Genomic DNA, 9,819 nt, shown 5'->3' with positions numbered 1-9,819 from the left:
CAAAACAACCTTCAACATCATTCATCAACTTTCAACATCATTCAACATCAGATAACTCCCATTCAAGAGTAGTTTGAACACCTGATGAATCACGGTGACTGTGGATCCTTTCAAGTGACACAATAGGTTTGCAAACATAGCATTTTAGGCTTTTTGAAGCAAAATATCCTGACAAATTAGAGACCCACTTAAAGAACTCTCACAGTCTGAACCACTAGGAAATACTTCAATGTCCCCATTCTTGCATCTAAATCTGTATGGTAATCCCAAAGATTCATGTATGTAGCCCTCTCCCATTACTTCATATCTGCCTAACTGATGATACGATAGACAGTATTAAAATTGGAACGTCGTGACTGGCAGTGTAATTTGGCCATGGATTAACTATTCTGTGGAAGGTGACTCAGTCACGGTAAATGGTAATTGGTCCAATTTTTCAATGTGCAGCATTATATACTTAGCATCTCTTCCTGCCATTATTGTCTGTCTTTTTGTTAGACTGTATGTGAAAAACAGAGAAGTACTGTTAATATATCGCCAGGCACGTGACCAGAGTGCAATGAGTGTAGTGCCCAGCTTAATAATAGAATGGATCGCAATTGCGAATCTCCATGTTGAAGAATAGAAAAATCCTGTTCTATTATATCAATTGCCGAAGACACAATGTTTCCCAATAAATAAATCCTGGATGTCAGTGTCATCATGCCATTGTAGACCACTGTGAAAGCCTTTTCTAGGTAAACCCTGTCAATCTCACGCAATCTCAGCAGCCTCTTGTTGAGAGATTTTCCATACTTCGTTGTAAATAGCATATAAGAAGCACTTTTGACGTTTCTTCTGGGGACCTAACAAAAAATACCTAAGTTTCATGCCAACTGAGAGTAAGGACAAGTGTTGTTTCACCGAGGACAATGTTGAGGTTTCTAGCCACTCCAGGCATAACTTCCCAACACTGTAAGATGTCACCACCCTGAGTGTTGTGTGTGTACGTAACATTGGTCAGGCCTATGGATACTAAACCCTTCGGTGGTACCCCTGAATTTTGATTGACACCTATTTGTGTCGATAGGCCAAACCAGCCATCCCTTCCAATTGGGGACTGATGATTTGTATGAACCATCATATAGAATGTCATCTAGTATATCCTCATTATCCTTGTATAGTTTTTCTATCCCTCAAAGTGTGTAAGTGAGGGAATCCGAGGTGTTTTCAAGTCATTGATTTTTGCTAACCCATGACAGGAAGGCTGTTGCACTGTGTTGTTCAGGAAGATAATTTGCTCTGATATGAGGTGTTGGAACTGGGGTAGCCTGGCCTAGGGCAAGACATACATTTCAGAGGCACAGTGTTAAGGTTGCAGACCACCCAAGAATAAAACCACGCAATAGCACACAAAAGAAAACACTACACCGAAAATGTAGGAAAATACGTACTGCTTTATAAAAATAATATACTCTTTGTCCTTAAAATATATAGCTTAGAACATTTCAGGTCACTTTAGTATCAGCAATTATATCACTTAAACTGCTAAGCGAATAATCAATTAACTTCGTCAGTACTCTTACACTTATTACTCTAGGATTCACAGTTCAGTACTTTATAATCAATCAGGTGAAATATTAATCCGCTAGAACCTTAGGAGAGAAAACTACAACTCAATATAAGTACATGCAGATTTCCTTTTTGAGATGAAAGCGCAAAACTTCTTAATCAGGAAATTAATACAGTCTTTGACAAGGTGCTAGCTTAAATCATCAACTTTACATTACTAGCGTTTCTAGCATTTAATTAGGCCTAGTTTCTAAATAGTGCCTAAAACTTTACAACTGGTCTCAATAATAGCAATAATACTTTTTAAACTGCTATGCAAGTCATTAATTAATTCCAATAGTTAAACATGCACCATGACCATGGCTGATTGGTAACCCTTCCAATTTCTTAGGCCAGATTAGCTGTACATCGCTCGTTATTTGGCTTCTCAGCAATCCTACTCCACCAGAGGGGGGAAGAAGCAAGCTGTCGCCAACTGTTGAGTACCAGGGGTCTTGAAGACCTTTGTATTCTTTGCACCCCCCAGATGACCAGGCCTTTTGAAGTCAGTTAGTTAGTTTTTAACAGCTAGGCCACTTGTTTCTTAGGCCCTCCTCCCTCAGTTCTGCATCGAGTGGAGGAGGAAACCAAACGACTAGGAGACCTTACCGGAACTCTCTCAGCACTCCCTCGCTCTTCCTGGCTTACTTGTTTAGACAGCCGGCAGGTAGTTCCTCCGCTCACCCCCTCAGCACTCAGTCGCTTTACCTCTGGGGATCGGCCTCCTCGCTCCCACGCAGAAGAGCGGAGGCCCTCTCAGCTACCACTCGGGCCGCAGTAACGGTGATTCCGCCACACAAGCGGCGGCTCCTCACCACGAAGGATCGGTCCCACGGCGCGTCGATCAGTCTGCCAACACTCGACGATCAAGAGATGTTCCACCGGCGCCTCTCCTCAGGGCAGACACTCCCTCGCCGGGCATGCGCGGAAGCGCTCGCTCTGGTCCCGCCTCTTCCGGCGGCTGCTCCCCGGAAGGACACTACTCTCCTGGGCCTGCTCGGTCCTAGGCCCCTCCTGTGGGGATGGAGATCGCGACAGCGGGCATGCGCGAAGGCGCTTCCAAGAAGTGTCTCGCCCTCCCCTTTTCTAAGGGAGACAGTACTCTTCAGGCAATGCGCCAGCAACGCGGAAGGCGCTCCGGGGTCCCGTCCACAGAGAGAAGCCTCTCAGGCTCAGTGGATCCCGGGGCAGGCGCTGTCACAGAAAATGATCAGCCCCTCAGGGGTCCCGCTCACAGTGGGGTCGGCGCTGCCTCCAGAAACCAGCCAGCTGCACGAACAACCAGGACTTCCCAGGAAACCAGGGGACAAGCCTTCCTCAGTACCCAGGAAGGTAGGAGATCAGTGCCAGTTCGTTTCCTTTACCTCAGCGCCCACTCTGCCAAGTCCTTTTAGTACTCAAGTTGAGATGGGGGTTGGGGTCCAGGGAAGAGGGCTATTCTTCCTGAGTCTCTTTCTGCTGGGCAGAGGACTGCGCACCGCAGCACTGCAGTCTCCTTCTCCTTGGACTTCCCCTGTATGGTTTGGACAAGGGGCAAGCTAGGTGCCCAGGGTCTCCAGTAACCCTTCACAGCGGGGTCAGGACAAGTAACCAAAAGGGGAGTAGTGGGGGGGATCATAAGGCAGCTTCCCAGTCCAGGAGGTCAACCCTAAGTCTAACCTCTTCCCACCCTTAGCTACAGCCTGTCCTCCAGCTGACTTCCACAGGTAGACAAAATGGCTGCCCCGCATTCCGCCTTTTATAGGCTGCCCTTCAATAGTCCAGCATGGACCAGAAGGTTCTGGAATGCCCTATGTTAGGCTATGGCCAAGTTCTGAGTGTGACAGTTGGGGCAGTTGGTGGCCACCATTTTAGGTGGTGCCAACTTTCCTGTCAGAACAGGCCCCTGGGCCTGAGGTAAAAGATTATGGGGGAAAGAAAGAACACCTATCCCCTTGACCAACACCTAAAAAAAGTAGTAGACACAAAAATATCAAGGGAGTGAGGGGCAAAAAGGGGACAAAATAAAGAATGATGAGGAGGGACTGCGCAAAAAAATCCAGACAGGTCTAACACGCGTCCCCCCCAGCTGAAAGTGGGGAGAACTACCCAACCCCTTGGGAGTCCTCTTCCCTAAGGCGGAAATACCTGGAGAGACCGTCTGCATTGGCGTGGTCCACTCCAGGCCAATGTTCCACCCGGAAGTCCATTCCCTGTAGGGAGATGGACCACCTCAACAGCTTGGGATTTTCCCCCTTCATTTGCATCAGCCAACGAAGGGGGCGGTGGTCAGTCTGAACCAGGAAGTGCGAGCCAAAGAGGTATGGCCGCAGCTTCTTCAGAGCCCACACCACCGCAAAAGCTTCCCTCTCAATTGCACTCCACCTCCTTTCCCGGAGAAGCAGTCTCCTGGATAAGAAGACTGCAGGCTGATCCAGGCCCTCTTCATTTAGTTGCGATAACACTGCCCCAATGCCATGTTCAGATGCATCTGTTTGAACAATGAACTCCTTGGAGAAATCGGGAGCCTTCAGGACCGGTGCTTCACACATTGCCTGCTTCAACTTTTCAAAGGCTTGCTGACAAGCCTTTGTCCACACTACCCGTCGAGGTTGTTTCCTAGAGGTGAGCTCTGTGAGGGGCGCTACAATAGTGCCATACCCCTTCACAAAGCGACGGTAGTAACCTGTGAGGCCCAGGAAAGCTCGGACCTCAGTCTGTGTCTTGGGGGGTTCCCAGGCCATGATTGCCTCAATCTTCGCCTGCAGGGGCTGCACTGACCCCCTACCCACCAAGTGTCCAAGGTACACAACCGACCCCTGCCCAATCTGGCATTTGCTGGCTTTGATGGTCAATCCAGCTTGTTTCAGCGCCTGGAGAACTGCTTGCAAATGTTGCAAGTGGTCCTCCCAACTGCTACTGAAGACAGCAATGTCATCCAGGTAAGCAGCCGAGAAACCCTCCATTCCAGAGAGGACCTGGTTCACCAGTCGCTGAAATGTGGCAGGGGCGTTCTTGAGCCCAAAGGGCATCACACAGAACTGGAAGTGTCCCTCAGGCGTGGAAAAGGCTGACCTTTCCCTTGCTCCATCTGTCAAGGAGATCTGCCAGTACCCTGAAGTGAGGTCAAAGGTACTGAGGTATTGGGCAGCTCCTAGCCGGTCAATTAACTCATCCGCCCTGGGGATGGGATGAGCATCAGTTTTGGTAACTGAGTTCAGTCCTCGGTAATCCACACAAAACCTCAGTTCTGGTGTGGTGCCCGGTGGGGCGGCTTTTGGGACTAGCACCACCGGACTGGACCAAGGGCTGCTGGACGGTTCTATCACTCCTAGCTCCAACATCTTGGCAACTTCGCCATGGATGCTAGCCTTCACCTTGTCCGACAGCCTATAGGTCTTGGATTTCACTGGGGGGCTGTCTCCTGTGTCCACATCATGGGTACACAGGTGGGTTCTTCCCGGGACAAGGGAAAACAGCGAAGAGTACTGCCCCAATACCTGACGGCAATCCTCTCGTTGCTCAGGAGTGAGAGACGGGGAGAGAATCACTCCCTCCACCGACCCATCCTTCTCTTGACATGAAAAGAGGTCTGGGAGAGGCTCGCTTTCTGCTTCCTCAGCACCATCAGTCACCAACATCAGGATGACCTCTGGCAGACTTCTTATCATGCCCTTCAGGGTCTTATTAAACCTCTCAACCAGTCCATTGGACTGGGGGTGATAAGGAGTGGTGAACCGGTAGGTCACCCCACACTCCTTCCACATGGTCCGCATGTAAGCGGACAGGAAGTTAGTCCCCCTGTCAGACACAACCTCCTTCGGGAATCCTACCCTAGTAAAGATTCCCATCAGGGCCCTAGCTACCACAGGTGCAGTAACAGTCCTCAGAGGAATGGCCTCTGGGTACCGTGTGGCATGATCCACCAGAACCAGGATGAACCTGTGACCAGCTGTTGTTGGTGGATCCAATGGCCCTACAATGTCAATGCCCACCCTTTCAAAGGGGGTGCTAACGACAGGAAGTGGTTCCAGGGGAGCCTTTAGCTTCACCCCTGTTTTCCCACTGGCCTGGCAGGATACACATGTCCTACAGTATGTGTTGGACGCCACTTTCATCTGAGGCCAGTAAAAGTGGAGGACAAGCCGTGCAAAGGTCTTGTCCTGGCCTAAGTGTCCTGCCAGTGGTATCGCATGAGCCAATTCCAGCAGAAAGGCTCGGTATTGCTGCGGGACCACCAAGGCTCTTGATGAGCCAGGTAGAGGTACCTTGGGTTCACTGTAGAGGAGGCCATCCTCCCAGTAAATATGGTGGTGTCCCGTAGCATCACCTGCTGCCTGGGCTTCAGCCTGACGCCTCAGTCCCTCAAGGGTAGGGCACTCCCTCTGCCCCTTACAGAATTCTTCTCTGGTAGGACCTCCCTCCACGTGCCATTCAGCAGGGATGGGTAAATCCTCCAGAGAGTCTACTCCCCCCTCCACGGACTCCTGGCCTACCACCGCAGGTGGCCGATCTGTCACATGGGGCGTGGAAGCCGGAGCAGGCTGTCCCTGTCTCCGTTTCTGACCCTTTTTGGCAGCAGGTTGGGCCATTGTTCCAGGCTCCAACCCAGGCGAACTCCCTCTCCGGGCAGTCGCAGACCGTGTGCTTACACAGGCCCAGTCAGGTGTACCCAGCATCGCAGAATGCGTCCGGTATTCCACCTCTCTCCAAGTGTTGTGCTCCATGTCATTCCCCAACAGACAATCAACTGGCACGGCAGGGCTTACGGCAACTCGAAGTGAACCTGCAACCCCTTCCCACTCAAAGGGAACCTCAGCCACTGGATAGTGGCCCATTCTGCCGTCAGCCATCGCGGCGGGGTGGAGTACATTAGGAACAATCTGCTCTGGAGACACCAGTTGACTTCTCACCATAGTCATACTGGCTCCTGTATCTCTCAGAGCCTCCTCTCTTTGGCCATTGATGGTAACCCATTGCCCATACTTTGTAGTATTTGGGGGCACCTGGATCTTTGGCACCATCTCCCGCTCTCCCAGGGACACTAAGGTGACACCCGCCCACTCACCCCCTTTATCTAAGGGCAACTCCTCCCCGAGCGCTACACTAGCTACTCCCGGTGACTTTCCTCCGGTGGGAGGGGGTGGTCTCTTTGGGCATCTGACATCTCCCTTATAATGTCCAACACCACCGCATTCAAAACAGTGGAGAACCCTTGGCTGCTGGCTTTGGCCAGGATTAGGGTTTCTGGGCGGGTTTGCCCTAGGGGTGCAACCTGCTCCTTTACCTTGGAAATTATTTTGGGGACCTTTGGAGAACTCCTTCTTTTTATCTCCTCCCTCTTTCTTCTGGGGGGCGCCCTGTCCGGCTTTTTGTGAATCCCCTCCAGTCCCCTTGGAGGACACCCGGGTACTTGCCCAAGTGTCCGCCTCCTCTGCAAGCTTCCGGGGATCGGTCAGCTTGCTGTCCACCAGGTGTTGGCGCAACTCGGGAAAACATTTCTCGAGGAGGTGTTCTTTCAAAAATAGATTGTACAGCCCCTCATAGTCTTTTACCTCGCTGCCCTTGACCCAACCCTCCAAAGCTTTCTTGGCGTAGTCTAAAAAGTCTACCCAATTCTGGTTACTCATTTTGTGACTTCCCCTGAATTTCTGTCTGTACCTTTCAGGGGTAAGTCCAAACTTTTTCACCAGTGCCACCTTCATGGCAGGGTAGGGGTTTGCTCATCCTGCTCCAGAGCCAACAAGGTGTCTCTGCCAGCAGGTGGCATGTATTTGTACAGCCCACCTCCCCAGTGAGTTTCTAGGATCCCATGAGCCCTTAAAGAAACTTCGTAGGCGGCCAACCATTTGGCAATGTCATCACCTGGGGTGTAACTAGCGATGACATCTTTAGGTAAATAGGGTCTGGATTCCCTGGTGTCTCCTTTCTTTTCGCTGCCACCATTGTCTGGATTAGGAGACCTACGGTTGAGAGCTTGTAAGTCCATCTCCTTGATGGTTCGCTCATGAGCTAACCTCCTTTCCTCCCTTTCCATATCCATCCTAGCTAATTCTAGCTTCATCCTCCTCTCCTCCCTCCTATCTTCTAGCTCGGCTTCAGTTAAACCCTTCTCCGAGACGCTGCTGCCCACCCTGGGAGGTGTCCTGGAACCTGTCAGTAGATTTCCCCCCTCCGCTTGGTACAGCATTGCAGTCTCAACGACAGTGTCCCTGTCACTCCCCTCTGATACTGGTACCCCCCCCGGAATGAGCCTCCACCCATGCCCGTATGCTTGTCAGCAGCTCGCCTTTCTTGGCACCCTTTTTAAAAAACACACTTTGCTGCTGACACCAGTCCTTTAGTTGGGTCACAGTATAGTTATCCAGCTCTTCCACATTTATCTCCATTTTTACTAGAGTATAAACTTTTCACACAGGAGGAAACCGAGAGTGTCCTAGGGTCAACCTCCACCCACTACCAGAAATAAATTTAGAAAAACAAAATTTAAATTAGGAGGGCCGCAAGGAGAAAACTCCTGGTGTAGGTTAGTGTATTGCGTTGAATTACTAGTGAGTAGCTACAACCAAGTCAGTGATCCCACCGCTAGGCACCAAATGTTGGAACTGGGGTAGCCTGGCCTAGGGCAAGACATACATTTCAGAGGCACAGTGTTAAGGTTGCAGACCACCCAAGAATAAAACCACGCAATAGCACACAAAAGAAAACACTACACCGAAAATGTAGGAAAATACGTACTGCTTTATAAAAATAATATACTCTTTGTCCTTAAAATATATAGCTTAGAACATTTCAGGTCACTTTAGTATCAGCAATTATATCACTTAAACTGCTAAGCGAATAATCAATTAACTTCGTCAGTACTCTTACACTTATTACTCTAGGATTCACAGTTCAGTACTTTATAATCAATCAGGTGAAATATTAATCCGCTAGAACCTTAGGAGAGAAAACTACAACTCAATATAAGTACATGCAGATTTCCTTTTTGAGATGAAAGCGCAAAACTTCTTAATCAGGAAATTAATACAGTCTTTGACAAGGTGCTAGCTTAAATCATCAACTTTACATTACTAGCGTTTCTAGCATTTAATTAGGCCTAGTTTCTAAATAGTGCCTAAAACTTTACAACTGGTCTCAATAATAGCAATAATACTTTTTAAACTGCTATGCAAGTCATTAATTAATTCCAATAGTTAAACATGCACCATGACCATGGCTGATTGGTAACCCTTCCAATTTCTTAGGCCAGATTAGCTGTACATCGCTCGTTATTTGGCTTCTCAGCAATCCTACTCCACCAGAGGGGGGAAGAAGCAAGCTGTCGCCAACTGTTGAGTACCAGGGGTCTTGAAGACCTTTGTATTCTTTGCACCCCCCAGATGACCAGGCCTTTTGAAGTCAGTTAGTTAGTTTTTAACAGCTAGGCCACTTGTTTCTTAGGCCCTCCTCCTTCAGTTCTGCATCGAGTGGGGGAGGAAACCAAACGACTAGGAGACCTTACCGGAACTCTCTCAGCACTCCCTCGCTCTTCCCGGCTTACTTGTTTAGACAGCCGGCAGGCAGTTCCTCCGCTCACCCCCTCAGCACTCAGTCGCTTTACCTCTGGGGATCGGCCTCCTCGCTCCCACGCAGAAGAGCGGAGGCCCTCTCAGCTACAACTCGGGCCGCAGTAACGGTGATTCCGCCACACAAGCGGCGGCTCCTCACCACGAAGGATTGGTCCCACGGCGCGTCGATCAGTCTGCCAACACTCGACGATCAAGAGATGTTCCACCGGCGCCTCTCCTCAGGGCAGACACTCCCTCGCCGGGCATGCGCGGAAGCGCTCGCTCTTGTCCCGCCTCTCCCGGCGGCTGCTCCCCGGAAGGACACTACTCTCCTGGGCCTGCTCGGTCCTAGGCCCCTCCTGTGGGGATGGTGATCGCGACAGCGGGCATGCGCGAAGGCGCTTCCAAGAAGTGTCTCGCCCTCCCCTTTTCTAAGGGAGACAGTACTCTTCAGGCAATGCGCCAGCAACGCGGAAGGCGCTCCGGGGTCCCGTCCACAGAGAGAAGCCTCTCAGGCTCAGTGGATCCCGGGGCAGGTGCTGTCACAGAAAACGATCAGCCCCTCAGGGGTCCCGCTCACAGTGGGGTCGGCGCTGCCTCCAGAAACCGGCCAGCTGCACGAACAACCAGGACTTCCCAGGAAACCAGGGGACAAGCCTTCCTCAGTACCCAGGAAGGTAGGAGATCAGTGCCAGTTCGT

This window comes from Lissotriton helveticus, chromosome 6 (assembly GCF_964261635.1).
Source record: "Lissotriton helveticus chromosome 6, aLisHel1.1, whole genome shotgun sequence".
NCBI classification, from domain to species: Eukaryota; Metazoa; Chordata; class Amphibia; order Caudata; family Salamandridae; genus Lissotriton; species Lissotriton helveticus.
The sequence above is the reverse complement of the archived record's forward strand: the minus strand, read 5'-3'. Positions refer to the sequence as shown.